The 16,054-nt window shown below is 42.3% G+C and overlaps 1 protein-coding gene across 1 annotated transcript in view; it reads right to left on the bottom strand.

Moving 5' to 3' along the window:
• Positions 1 to 16,054, bottom strand: part of LOC124606671 — a 241,138-nt gene that overhangs the window by 124,691 nt on the left and 100,393 nt on the right. The gene's annotated exons all lie outside the window — the stretch shown is intronic.

Genomic DNA, 16,054 nt, shown 5'->3' with positions numbered 1-16,054 from the left:
CGGTACTGGACGTTGTAGACCTGCCATCGGGACATTCGTCAGTGAGATCTGTATGTCTGCCGTCGAATTTCCTACACCACTTTACATCTACATCTACATGATTACTCTGCAATTCACATTTAAGTGTTTGGCAGAGGGTTCATCGAACCACAATCATACTATTTCTCTACCATTCCACTCCCGAGCAGCGCGCGGGAAAAAGGAACACCTAAACCTTACTGTTCGAGCTTTGATTTCTCTTATTTTATTTTGATGATCATTCCTACCTATGTACGTTGGGCTCAACAAAATATTTTGGCATTCGGAAGAGAAAGTTGGTGACTGAAATTTCGTAAATAGATCTGGCCGTGACGAAAAACGTCTTTGCTTTAATGACTTCCATCCCAACTCGCGTATCATATCTGACACACTCTCTCCCATTTTACGTGATAATAAAAAACGAGCTTCCCTTTTTTGCACCCTTTCGATGTCCTCCGTCAATCCCACCTGGTAAGGATCCCACACCGCGCAGCAATATTCTAACAGAGGACGAACGAGTGTAGTGTAAGCTGTCTCTTTAGTGGACTTGTTGCATCTTCTAAGTGTCCTGCCAATGAAACGCAACCTTTGGCTCGCCTTCCCCACAATATTATCTATGTGGTCTTTCCAACTGAAGTTGTTCGTAATTTTAACACCCAGGTACTTAGTTGAATTGACAGCCTTGAGAATTGTACTATTTATCGAGTAATCGAATTCCAACGGATTTATATTGGAACTCATGTGGATCACCTCACACTTTTCGTTATTTAGCGTCAACTGCCACCTGCCACACCATACAGCAATCTTTTATAAATCGCTTTGCAACTGATACTGGTCTTCGGATGACCTTACTAGACGGTAAATTATAGCATCATCTGAGAACACCCTAAGAGAACTGCTCAGATTGTCACCCAGGTCATTTATATAGACCAGGAACAGCAGAGGTCCCAGGACGCTTCCCTGGGGAACACCTGATATCACTTCAATTTTACTCGATGATTTGCCGTCCATCACTACGAACTGCGACCTTCCTGACAGGAAATCACGAATCCAGTCGCACAACTGAGACGATACCCCGTAGGCCCGCAGTTTGATTAGAAGTCGCTTGTGAGGAACGGTGTCAAAAGCTTTCCGGAAATCTAGAAATACGGAATCAACTTGAGATCCCCTGTCGATAGCGGCCATTACTTCGTGCGAATAAAGAGCTAGCTGCGTTGCACAAGAACAATGTTTTCTGAAACCATGCTGATTACGTATCAATAGATCGTTCCCTTCGAGGTAATTCATAATGTTTGAATACAATATATGCTCCAAAACCCTACTGCAAACCGACGTCAATGATATAGGTCTGTAGTTCGATGGATTACTCCTACTACCCTTCTTAAACACTGGTTATGACAATTTCCAGAGCACAATCAAATACCCTAAGCGACATATTGCATCCTCACCATATACAGTAGTGATATCACAGTGAATGTCTGTGCAACTGAGCCTTTAGTCCACAGGAATCTGATCGTTGCATGCTGATGTGTCGCTCACATCTAAGTTTATAACAGTTTATTGAGCAAGGAAAGAAACGTCTGCTTCGACGATAATAACAAAATCACAATTACAGTGTATCACAGGCATGAAGACTTGACAATATGGTGATTCCAGAGTCTGACAAAGTAACACGATTAGGACCTTCATAGACAAATACCTATTCTGAGTCCAATGAAGCTGTCCTGAATAACACCAGCATAGGAACAGAAATGTCTGTCTTGAATACAATCTGACTGTGTAAAAGGAAATGAATGCTGAGTACAGCAGCGTCAGTCCCTAAAATGGGCTTCGAGAGCATCTGAAGACGATAGGGTGAGTAGTGCCTGTCTGGAGTGTAAGAGAGGCTTCTGAAGCCAGAAGAACTGACTTGCGCAGTTCTGTGCTCCTACATTTATAGCGACCAGCGACGGAATACTCACGGCACTATTTTCTGGTCGTGTGTATGGCAGACGCGAATGGGTCCCTTGGAAGTAGCAGCCTCTGCTAGCGCCAGTACCGCCGCCTGGAGCCCTATTGTGTATCTTTCGGCTGCTCTGCCAGTCGGATCTGTAGGCGAGCGCACCGAGCGGCATTATTTTCGAAGGAGAGCCCACACGTTATTCTGTAATCATTTCGGAAGCGATTTCACACAGTTCTAGCAAACGGAGGCGATGCTGTCAGTTCTCGTGCAAGTGGTCGCAGATCCACGCATGTGCACTGCAGTGCGCATAGCGATGCAAACGTGAAGTAGCTAGCAGCCGACGCAGGCATGCTATTCTTCGGAGCACCGGAAAGTGTGTTTAGAGTACGTACTACTGCTCAAATTTTGCTGACCACGTGTTTCCGTGCATACGTAGTAACGATAGGGAATTTGATTGTGTTCTTGGAAATTGTCATAAATGCCATATTCTCATTCATATTGGCATCTTTTTTACGATTTTTATGTTTCGGGATATGAGTAATGATGGTGTGTAGTACCACATTGTACAAATATACGCAAATAATTATTTAAGGGGGTCTCAAAGACTAAGAATATGCATAGAACGTGGTTATAACTCGCTCCTAGAGATCCAAACTATCGAAGTAGACTACTTCATAATAAATAATAAATCATAATACATCAACGATTTGGGTCTTAAAAACAAAATTTTAAAGTCGACTTTTCGAGTGCGAGTGGAGAGCGCAGTTACTGAAGTTCGACGTAGTTCAAAACATGCACCTAACGAACCAAAATGCTTCATATGTAGTAGGACAGTCTAAAAATATTGTTGTTGTTAAGGACTCAATCACAGAAAAATACTTGTGACAAGGAAGCATATAAAGATGATTGCTGCTAGTTTCATTCGTAGTAATTTAAGTTGCGCTCTTAGGTTTCTGTCTAACCACCACACGTTAATAAATTGCTACGTATTTGGAAAAAAATGGTGAATTATTTTTGACAGTAAAAAATATAAATATCAGTGTCAGTTGTTTCATGCACAGCAATTTCATCATAGCAATTTCATCTTTCATTTTTTAACCATATGGAAGTCGCGAAACCGAATATACTCACTAATGAGAAAGCGCCATTTTACCTGTACAAAACTACAAATATTGCAGAAAAATACTTAATTCTCACGAGTAACAAAGTCTCAGAATGTGTTACAAAAACGAAGAGGAAAAAAATTTTTTATACCCAGCCATATGCAAACCTATGGCGTTTTTGCATGACAGTCTGTTGCCTTAACCACTTGCCCAAAACACTGCTATGCAGTAAGCGTTTAGTTCCTGATGATTTTCGTGGAAAGGGACGCTGGTTGACTTTGTTGCTGAACAATGCGGGCGTAAGCCGTAAATCCATGAAATTTTTAAAGGTACACAAAATCCTTTTCCAATTTTACTTAAAAGTTGTAAACGCTTATCGATAGCTAAAAAGCAAACCATTTTCTGGAAAAAGTACGCAAAGTCGCTAGTAATACAGCTAACACTCATTTCATACACATAAGCTGAGCTGACATCTTGAAATTTAATGTTTTTTGAACTCTTAATTACATAAAATTAATTTTGTGAGGATATTGACAAAAAATATATATTTTTTTTTTTTTGCTGTTCTAATCATTCACTGTAACAACAAAACAAACCGTATTTCTAACAAAGGAAAACAGTCTATTACAAACTCACTTTCCCCTCGGATTCACCCTGGTGATTCTTCAATAAAATGGTCACTCAACCCAATACTAAAACCACTCAGTATTTCTAAAATAACAAATTATAGCAGTAAACAACTCACACAGAACCGAACAAATGATCATAGCGAAACCTAACCACCTCTCGAGTACAGTTGCTGGAAAATCGGCAGGCAGACCTATCGGTAACAGGTCTCAAAAGCTTACAGAATAGCAAATTTGACTAAAGAACTGAAAATGACGTCACTACTGATGCTAACCTACCGCACCGATCGGTATGAACAATACAGAATAGGGCCCCCTGTATCCATCCATTACTGCGACAGGGCGAGTTCGCAACGCTGAGTCAGCAGGGGCTGTGTAGGCCACACGCGTGCCCGAGATGCCCGAAGGGTTGCCTATCGCTTTTGCGAAGACCTCCGTTATAACACACGCACCTCCAATTTGGAGTGAACATCCAGCTGACGCGCCGTTGAGTCTAGAGTGCTCTGCACACACTACACGACGAGGTACCACAGCATCCGTCCTATCGAACGTGCCAGCAGTTAATGCCACATGCTACACATTGACCACGGTCACAAAACGCAGTGTGCTCTCGCAGCAAGCTAATGTAACTTACTTTTTGATTCACTCACGCTTCTTGCCAGTTCAATGTATGTACTAATAAATAAATAATATGAGCAAAGTGATAGAAGCAAATGACAATCACAAAGGTATCTCTACAAGGAACCCTTCGGTGTGTGACGGAGGGCACATTTTGTACCACTGTTTCTTACCCCCTTTCCTACTTCAGTCCAAATGGTTCGCTGGGAAAACGATTGTTGGTAGTCTCTCTGTGAGCTCGAACTCTCTAATTTTATTTCGTGGCCTTTCTGCGAGATATACGTAGGAAAAATCAATGTATTGACTGAATTTTCTAGAAACGTACGCTCTCGGAATTTTAACAGTAAAGCATATCGTGATGCAGAATGCATCACTTGTTGCGTCTGCCAGAGGAGTTCGCTGAGGGTTTGCGTCACGCTTATGCGCTTGCTAAGTGCACCCGTAACGAAATTCACTGCATTTATTTAGATGATCTTTATTTCCTCGCCGGCCGGTGTGGCCGTGCGGTTCTCGGCGCTTTAGTCTGGAACCGCGTGACCGCTCCGGTCTTAGGTTCGAATCCTGCCTCGGGCATGGATGTGTGTGATGTCCTTAGGTTGGTTAGTTTTAAGTAGTTCTAAGTTCTAGGGGACTGATGACCTCAGCAGTTGAGTCCCATAGTGCTCAGAGCCATTTGAACCATTTTTTTATTTCCTCCACTAACCCTAACCGATACGAATCCCAAACTGACTAGCAATATTCAAGTATTAGTCGAACGAAGATTTGCCATGCTACCAAGCTACCATCTTTCTGAATCAACTGCACTTCCTCACGATTCTTCCAGCGATTCTCAGTCTGGAATCAGCTTAGCTGCGGTTACTTTTAAGTGGTCGTTCCACTTCAAATCGATCCGTATGCGAACTCCTATATAGATATTTGATGGATACGACTGCTTTCCACAATTGTTCTGTAATGCTGTAGTTATACAAGAATTTACTTCCTGCCATTTATGTGGAATAAATGACATTTGTTAATGTCAAGGGCCAATTATCAATCCCTGCACCAAGCGTCAATGCTCTGCACGTTTTCGTGGATTTCGGTTCAATTTTCTACCGTTGGTACTTCTCTCCATACAGCGACATCATCCGTGTACAGCGAATTCAAACATGATTCTACGACGATTATTATGAAAGTGATTATTATTTTATTTATTGTACATTATAAAAATTAACAATAACTTAGCTAATGGAGCAATCTGATCGTATGACGAATACTGACGACGTCAGTAACCTCCGTAACAAGCTACATTTCAAATCAGGCATGTACATGGAGAGTTACAGACGATTATATTAAAAGATAAGTAAATGTGCCAAAACCATTAATCCTCCTCAGTTACAAGTAACATGAAGGCAGTACAAGTTTCTCAGATCCTTACCTAACATTCCTAATGGATGAGTAGCCACAATTTATTATTTCGTAAGTATTTACGAGGAGCTTTCAATAAGTGATGCAACTAATTTTTTTCTCGTCCAATTTCTGATGAAATAATACGGAATTTGTTGTGGGACATCGTGGAATATTCCAGGTTCAGCCCCTATAGTTTCATGAAGTTCCGATAGGTGGCGGCGTCTGTAACGGAGGTGTGTTCCAAGCAGACAACTGTAATTGAGTTCCTTTTGGTGGAAAACCAGAGCATCGCAGATACTCATAGGCACTTGCAGAATGTCTACTGAGACCTGGCAGTGAACAAAAGCACGGTGAGTCGTTGGGCGAGGCGTCTATCATCATGGAAACCAGTCCGATCTCCCGCGTGCCGGCCGGCTGCACCCAGCTGTGACTCTTGCAGTGTTGGAACGTGCGGACACTCTCATTGGAGGTGATCGACGTATCACATTCAGACACCTCGCTGCTCAACTGGACGTCTCTGTTGATAGTGCTGACCCTCATCCACCAGTTGGGGTAGTCAAATGTATTTGCCAGGTGGGTTCCTCGCCGCCTAGCACAAGACCATAAAGAGCAACGGAGGACCGTCTGTGCGGAAGTGCTTGGGCGTTACGAGGCTGATTTGACGAATATCGTCACAGCGGATGGAATATGGGTTCATCACTTCGAACCGGAAGCAAAACGGCAATGCATGGAGTGGCGCCACACCACCTCTCCTCCGAAGAAAAGGTTCAAAGTCTCACCCACAGCCGGTAAAGCCACGGCGATGGTCTTCTGGGACTCTGAACAGGTTATTCTGTTTGAAGTTCTCCATCATAAATCAACAGAGCTCTAAAGTATATTGTGCTACCCTCAGAAAATTGCGTGTTCGTCGGCAAAAAGTGCAAACGATCCTCTCCTTCTCCATGACAAGGCAAGACCTCACACTAGTCTCAGGAAACCGAGAGGAGCTCACAGTACTTCACTGGAGTGTTCTTCGTCATCCACCTTGCAGTACAGGCCTCTCACCTTCCGACTTCTGTCTGTTTGGCCCAACGAAGGGTGGACTCCGCAGGAAGCAGTACTTTGGGAGACTGCGAGGTTATTGATACAGCAAGACGTTGGCTCCGACGGCGTTCAGTAGAGTGGTGCAGTGGGGGCATACAGATCCTCCCAGAAAGGTGGCGTAAGGCCGTCGCATTGAACGTAGATTGTGTTGAAGAAGGGGTTTTGTAGCAAAAACGTGGGGAATAATACGGTGTGTTACAGTCCTGAATGAAACCAACGTGCTTCCAGAAAAACAAATGCGTTGCATTACTTACTGAACGCCCTTCTCATATAATGTTTCGTAAGTTTTGTTACGTTGCAAAACCGGATGTGGGCTTGTAGTCATTGACATTGTTAATACCCGTTGACTTTTCAATGCTATGGGGTCCGTAAATGCGACGGATTTCACTGGCCACCCAATTTCGTTCGCATTGTTTTCTTATACGTTGTGCCACTCTAGATATGTTTCTATTTTTGATCCTGGAATAAATATAAACGTCGTGTGACTAGGGCCTCCCGTCGGGTAGACCGTTCGCCGGGCGCAAGCGTTTCGATTTGACGCCACTTCGCCGACTTGCGCGTCGATGGGGATAAAATGATGATGATTAGGACAACACAACACCTAGTCCCTGAGCGGAGAAAACCTCCGACCCGGCCGGGAATCGAACCCGGGCCCTTAGGACTGACATTCTGTCGCGCTGACCAGTCAGCTACTGGGGGCGGACATCCTAGAATATTTTGGTGTGATGTTGTCTCGTACACACTGTTTGTTAAACTTGATGACCTCCGCGACGTTCAATATCTTCACTTTAATCCGTTGATACTGTAGTACTTTACCCTGTGCCTGCGTGGGCAGTGATTCCATCCTTTTCAATGCGATAGGGTCCGCAATTGCGATGAGTTTTTTGAAAGATTTCTTGATGCCTTCAGCTGCCATACTCCTCATTTCATGTCCGAGAAAATGAAATACTCTTATCACTCGATATATCTAACATGTCCAGAAACATACCAGTAACAGAAACTATAGAAATCATTAAAAACAACTTTCTCAAATGTAAGACAATCACTCAAGGAGAGATTTGTGAAATAATAGAACTGCTACAATTAATCACTTCCTACAATTATTTCTCATTCTAGAACAAAATTTATCCCCAAAAACATGGGGTAACAATGGGCTCATGTCTAGCAGCTACATTAGCTGATATTTTCGTTAAGACTTTAGAAGAAAAATTATACACCAGTCACAGAACCACTAACAATCAACGATTATTGAGACACATAGCACGTAAATCAGAACCGTTTTCCCTATCAGCTATCTACAAAATTAACTGTGGAGAATGCCAAAAATTTTATATTCGACAAACAGGGATAAAAGTTAGCACACGATTTAAAGAACACATGACAATAACCCATCCACATTTGCTGCACACTTAAAAGAAACCAGCCACAAAATATCTAGTACAGATGGATCACTTCAAATATTACATAAGTTGCAGAAAGGAAAAATCACGGATGTAATAGAAGACATTGAAATTTACATCCATCTAAAAGATCAGTCAGACAGAGTTTTAAATGAGCAAAAAGACCTGCAAAATGGGAAATTCCTAGACAACTTTCTATCAGTTCTACGGCGAAGCGTTACAGAAGCATAGAATGTAAAATTATCGCTACACTCATTAATTAATATGACTATAATGCGAAACATCACGCAACCATAAATCAGTTTTAACTCGACTCTCGTAGTTCTCAGTACTGTTTCATTAGAGTACTGTGATAGATTTCATATGTAAGATCTTTGTACCAGCTATTCAAAAATGACGTGCTCCCACAGTAACAGAACAAATATTTACAGGTTCTTTTAAAGAAATTACATACAGTAATATTTACACCAATGATGAACGATAATTAAATGTAAATGAGAACAAAAGCATACGCAGGTTAAGTAGCAAATTTCTGTACAATAATTATAATCTTCCTAGTGTTAAGTACGTTAAAACATGGGTCATAAGAGCTTTCCAATAACTGATCGATATTCACGTGCTCCTAAAATAGCGTGAACATCTCGAATTGTTTTATGAGCATAACGTGATGTCATAGGAGCAACAACATAATCTATTACTAAAAAATCATCCATAAAATTAGTTATAATGCGCCTAGTATATCTACAGATACGACTTGCTCCTAAATCAAAATCACAAGTGTCACTAATGTTTCCAATGTAGGCAGTTGAAAATGGCCTAAGGCCGAAATTGTACAATCGTACTTGAAATAAAGAGAATGGCAGCTGAAGGCATAAAGAAATCTTTCAAAAAAAAAAAAAAAATAAAATAAATAAATAAAATAAAATAAAATAAAAGTTGAGTACTGTGTTGAGATTTTAAAGTGAGTTTACGAAACGACCACAATAATTTTCTCTGTTTTACGGCCATATATTCGTAAATTTGAACTTTAATTATTTATATATGTAGCATGGATCAAGTACTGTGCCACTACACAGAAAGCAAAATACTACATAATGTGGACAACCACAGCTTCAAAACTGCGTTTTGGAAACTAGAAAACCGCTTCAGCTGTATGACTATCTTTCTTACTGGACTCAAGACAGGTTTCGTGGCATTACATCTTCAGGTGATCACCTAGATAAAAACACATAGTCATTGTACTTACTCTATGGTATAAGTCCCCAGTAGGTGTAATAGCATGTATTCACATATCTCAGGTCGGTAAGATGAGCAACACTGGGATTATATGGAAGATCCACCGTTCTTCATCGATTTAAAGTAAAAACTACACCGGTAAAGATACAGTATGTCAAAACAATTGTTTGACAGGCAACTAGTTCTAAAGATAAATTGTGGAAGCAAGTCGTAGGTCCAATACTGGATTTCCACTAGAAAAATCGGTACCTTGAAGTAAAATTACAGTGCTGGCGTATCAAGGAATAGTAAAACCGATTGAAAAAATAACCATTATTCACGCTATTGATGCCAGAACATCCAGCGGACGCAACCTCTAACATTCTAAAACTAAAGTCGCGGTAATAAAGAGCTGACTAGGAACTAAAGCGCGTGTACCATAGCCTAGAGCAGAGGTCACCAAACGTTTTTCACAGAGGGCCGGATAAGCGATAAAATGATGAATGCGGGCCGTATCATCATTCTGTACAAGACTTCCTAGTCAGACTAAAGCTCTGGTGAAAAATAGTCAACGAAAAATTATGTTCAGCCTTCCTTGTTAATCATGGTTAAGTGGGATTCAATGCACGAAAGACAAGGCCAACCAACATATTTATTTACAAAAAAGTTATACATTAGGCGACTTTAGAAAAGAAAAAGTTACATCCGACATACATAGTGTTCACATATCGGAATCTCACAAACTAAGCAGCAAAAACGAAAACTGACGTTTGGATTTCAAGGTATCCTCAATGTTTGGTTTGGTATTGCTGCATTCAATCAAGAGAACTGCTTTCAATCATTCATCAGTCTCGTTCGATGTGCTGACTTAACGTACTACATTTGTGAAAATGTTTGCTCACTGCCATAAGTTGTTCTAAAACACTGGTGGCATACCAGCGAGAAACTTTTTCGGTTTCGGGAACTCGACATCAGCTAAGCTGCAGTAAAATACAAGTTTCCCTTCTCTGTGCTCTTTTCTTGTACAAATAATCTGCTTGCAAATCAGTTACCTGCGACTGTAGTTCACCTGGCACATCATCAAGGTTCTGGAACAGAAGAATGTCGCTCTCATTTCTGTCTAGATCTGAAATCTGTCCAAAACATGATTCGTAGAGCCGCGAATAATTTTTTTGGTATCGGTAAGTAAAGGTTGGTATCTTCGGTGATTGTAGCACAAAATTCCTTGAAACTGCGAAAATGAGAATAATTTTCTCCTTCCAGCTGTGCTACAAACAATGACAGCTATCTTCGAAATCTGTTGATTCTGTAGAGATCACAGACGAGGCTATTCTTTACCTGAAATTTCAAGCTCAGTTCATTCATGTGGGTTGCGATGTCGATTACAATTGACTACTTTGACGGCCAGTTATGATCAGATAGCTATGGATCATCTGTATCTTTGTCAGTGAGAAAAACATCAGTTTCATCGTTTCGGAGTCCGCCCCTGGTAGCTGGGTGGTCACCGCGACGGCATGTCACACTGAAACATCCCCTTTGAAAAATTAATCAATTACTGTTCTCATAACCTCTACGTTATTTGATTTTCAAAGAGCTGAGCAAAACTGAACGTACTCAGAAATTTCTGTCTTTACTTATTCTGATCATCACTAAACTGACACACAATATTTTTTTAGCGCAACGCAATCTGACTTTCAATAATCCCTAGAAAAGAATGGCCCTGACTAACAATAACCTATATCTTTCATGAATCAGTTACCTCACAAAAATCTTCGTTACTCAAACTACTGAAATACAGCGAGCGCCACTACTGCCAGCTAAATAAAAGATTCTAACTATTGAAGGCACTAACTACTGATAGGCATGATTAGCAAATGAAAGATTTTGATAGGGAACAAACAATGTATTTACCTTAATAATATTGGCACAAATGGTTCAAATGGCTCTGAGCACTATGGGACTCAACATCTGAGGTCATCAGTCCCCTAGAACTTAGAACTACTTAAACGTAACTAACATAAGGACGACACACACATCCATGCCCGAGGCAGGATTCGAACCTGCGACGGTAGCGGTCGCGCGGTTCCAGACTGAAGCGCCTATAACCGCTCGTCCACTTCGACCGGCCTTAATAATATTCAAAAGTCATCATACATATATATCAGTTCATGATATACAGTATTACAAACTTACTCTTTCTGATGCACACACGTCCAGATCGTCCGCTCTCAAAATTCTACCATCTCTCTCCCCACATCCAACACTGCTGGCGGCTCACCTCCAATTGCCCAACGCTACGAGCTGTTCACATCTAATTGCTCAACACTACAATAGCGAATATTACAACAATGCTAACCAGCCACAGATTTTCATACAGAGCGCTACGTGGCGTTACCAACATAAAAACCTAAACAGCCTACTTACAACACCTAACGGCCCGGGTTCGACTCCCGGCTGGGTCGGAGATTTTCTCCGCTCAGGGACTGGCTGTTGTGTTGTCCTTATCATCATCATTTCATCCCCATCGACACGCAAGTCGCCGAAGTGGCGTCAACTCGAAAGACTTGCACCAGGCGAACGGTCTACAAGACGGGAGGCCCTAGCCACACGGCATTTCTATTTTTATCGTTTCGGAGCTCGTAAAAACGAACAGGACTCTGCCGCAAGTGAGCCACATCCCTCCTGTGTATAAGGCAAGTCACAGAATTCAGGATAAATTTCTTCAAGAAAAGCGTCGAACTGACGGTGATTGAGTGCATGTCCCAGAAAGAATTTCGCAGCAGAAAAAGACTTATTTCAGTAGACGAGAGATATCTGAACCTTTCTCACAGAGTGCCTGCCTATGTATCGTGCAGTGTACGAACATATCGCCCGGAATTCGAAAATCTTTCAAATGAGTCCTGCTCATTGAACATAGTAAATTTAAAGCACATAGCAGCAGATATTTCCATACGTGCGGAGGTATTCCATCATTAATAATACTTAAATTCCATCATTAATAATACGTAAATTAATAATACTTAAATTTAAATTGTATAGCAACGTCTTGTGTTCCCTATATTTTATCAAGCAAATTCAAATACCTCGTCGTAGTTTGGCGACCCCTGGTCTAGAGCGCGCGCGCGCAGCAAGAGATGTGAACGCGAAGCGCCCGGAAAATTGAATGAACAACATTTTTTCCCAGGCAGATTAGTACACCTGCGTAAGTGCGTACTAACATAACGATAAAAACTAAAAGTACATTAACATAATCAAAAAGAAAACGTGGACAAGCGCAGCAGTAAGATCCGAAGGTGCGTTGCGTAACAATCAGGACACAAGGACGTGTGACAGCCGAAACACACTAATAAAAGATAATAAAGAAGGAACAGAATGATGAGGGAGGAAGAAGCGGAGAGGAAGAGTGGGGAGAGGGAGAGAGTTATAAAATTACCGTGCTAGTTAATGCCATTGAGGCAATCGAAACTCGCCAGTATATTACGATGTCTTAACTCACTTTGCCTATTAAGGGTAAATATAATGGATATATGTCTTCATCTAGATAATCACCTGAAGATATGGTTGTAACGCCACGAAACGGGTCGTGAGTCCAATAAAGAGGAATGTCATACAGCTAAAGCGGCATTCTGCTTTCCGAGTCAGAAAGCATTTAAGGGCGATTGGTAGGACGCACAGTATCTTTTGCTAGTCAGTGGTCTTTTGTCTTTGGTCGGTGCTTGTGTGAAATATACAGGGTGACAATTATTGAATTATATGAAATAAAATGGTCATAACTTCTGGACGGTTTGCGTTAGGACGTTCAAACCGCGGGGCATGAAGAGAATTAGTGTGGTTTGGTTTAGCGACGAAGCCCACTTTCATTTGGATGGGTTCGTCAATAAGCAAAATTGGCGCATTCGGGGGACTGAGAATCAGCATTTCGCGATCGATATGTCCCTTCACCCTCAACGGGTGCCTGTGTCGCGTGCAGTGTCCAGTTACGGAATAATCGGCTCGATATTAATCGGTGGCATTCCCATTATCCAAAGTGATCCCGATTTTGACAAGATGTGGTTCATGCAAGACGTAGCTCGACTCCATCGAAGCAGGAGATGGTTCAAAAGGCTCTAAGCACAATGGGACTTAACATCTGAGGTCATCAGTCCCCTAGCCTTAGAACTGCTTAAACCTAACTAACCTAAAGACATCACACACATCCATGCCCGAGGCAGGATTCGAACCTGCGACCGTAGCAACAGCGCAGTTCCGGACTGAAGCGCCTAGAACTGCTCGGTCACAGCGGCCGGCTCGAAGCAGGAGTGTGTTTGATGTCCTGCAGGAGCACTTTGGGGACTGCATTCTGGCTCTGGGGTACCCAGGGGCCACTGGGATGGGCCACGATTAGCAGACATATTCTCCAGATCTGAACACATGCGACTCCTTTTTGTGGGGCTATGTTAAAGACGAAGTGTACAGCAACAACCCCAAAGCCACTGCTGAGCTGAAAACAGCCATTCAGGAGGTTACCGACAGCATCGATGTTCCGACACTTCAGCGGGTCATACAGAATTTCGCTATTCGTTTACGCTACATCATCGCCAGTGTCAGGCATACCGAACATGTCATAACCTAAACACGAATATCTGTAGTGACGTTTACGTGTTGAATAAAATGTGTGCCCGCCGTAGTTTATAACTAATTTACTTTTTTTTTTTTGTAGTTCAGTACTTTTGTCATCATGTTAAGCGTCTACGTAGTCGAGCAGCCGCGCGGAGTAAATACTTGAACAGTTCCATCGATTTGGAATTACGGCAACTTTTCACTGAAGTTAGGCGTTTGACTGTGTTTTCGGCAATTGATTTTGTGCGAGTATAGGAACATTAATTTTGATTACTTGATTTAAAGCATCGTTGAACTGCAGTTATTTGCTGCAGTAGTTATTTCTATTCATATGGAACGGTCTTGTTGAATATTTTCGCAGTCATTATTCAGGTAATGAGCTATGGTTTATGTCGTGATTGATAGTGGTAAACCCGTCTCGTAAACGGACATACGGCTGGGAGAGCGGTGTGCTGACCACGTGCCCCTCCATATCCGCATCCAGTGACGCCTGTAGCCTAAGGATGACATGGCGCCCGGTCGGTACCGTTGGACCTCCATGGCCTGTTCGGGTGGAGTTTTTTAGATAGTGGTAAAGTGTACCTTCAGGATACGTTTGTTTGTGTGGTCACCTTCCGCAGCAGCTGTTAACATCTGTTATCATAGGGTATCTGTCTTGAGCTGACTGCAATGTAATTAAAATGAATTACAGATGACTCGTTTCGCTTTTATTTACAAAGCATCTTCTGTGGTATTCTATAATTGGATACACACGTTTGTACATTTATGTTTTGATTCTTTTAGGTTAAAAACAGTGTTTTATTTATGGAGTTGGTCTGCAAGCTACTTACAGTGTTTCTTTACATAGTTTGCTCAAAAAAACGTTCAAATGCGTGTGAAATCTTATGGGACTTAACTGCTAAGGTCATCAGTCCTAAGCTTACACACTACTTAATCTAAATTAATCTAAGGACAAACAAACACACCCATGCCCGAGGAAGAATTCGAACCTCCGCCGGGACCAGCTGCACAGTCCATGACTACAGCGCCGTAGACCGCTTTTTTTGTTGTTGATCTCATTTTGTTCTTTATTGTACATAGACTTTGTTCGTGGCGGACGTCTGATGACACTCATTCAGGTTGTTCATTGATCCGTTCAATCAGTTTTTTATTACAGAGGGTAGCTAAACCTTCTGACCAAACATGCTGGCCTTTTTTTTTCTTTCGTTCGTTGCATCTGCTCGGGGTGGACGTCGTAAGACACCCGTTTAAGTTCGTTGTTGATCGATTAACTCAGTTTTTTTTGTTACAGAAGGCAGCTAACCCTCTGACCGAACACGCTGAGTTACTGTGCCGGCTCCGCTCGGCTAATCCCGTGTGGCCATAGTTTGCAGGTTCCCCTCTTGCTAGCAGTGGGTGGTGCCGACAGGCTTCATTTCTCATCTACAGGTTTTGACATTTTGCGTTATTTCCTGCACTGCACTATTTATAATTGACTTTTGTTGTGTACATAGTTCCGCGTAGTCAGCACGTACACAACTTTCCCACTAGAGCGCACCCCGCTAAGCACAACAGCGCAGGCGCAGCGCTCGTCCGTCTCCGCACTACGAGATGGCGCTGCCTTAGAGACGGAGCAAATTCTGCTTCTGCTGATCCGCGTATTAATATGTAACGCAGCCAATGAGATTGCTGCTAACGTAGAACCTTTTCTCCTCGCGGATCACACTCGCGCAGTGATACCTGAACGCGCGAGGTATTATAACGAGTGTACAGACCTCCGAATAGTCAGTCTGCATTTGTCGTCACCAGTCTGTACCAGTCTACATTTGTCTGTACCAGTCTATAGTCAAGTTTCAGTCTGCGGCTAATAAGATTACCATGGCTCTGAGCACTATGGGACTCAACTGCTGTGGTCATAAGTCCCCTAGAACTTAGAACTACTTAAACCTAACTAACCTAAGGACAGCACACAACACCCAGCCATCACGAGGTAGAGAAAATCCCTGACCCCGCCGGGAATCGAACCCGGGAACCCGGGCGTGGGAAGCGAGAACGCTACCGCACGACCACGAGATGCGGGCAATA

This window comes from Schistocerca americana, chromosome 3 (genome assembly GCF_021461395.2).
Source record: "Schistocerca americana isolate TAMUIC-IGC-003095 chromosome 3, iqSchAmer2.1, whole genome shotgun sequence".
NCBI classification, from domain to species: domain Eukaryota; kingdom Metazoa; phylum Arthropoda; class Insecta; order Orthoptera; family Acrididae; genus Schistocerca; species Schistocerca americana.
This window is presented reverse-complemented; position numbering and strand designations above follow the sequence as displayed.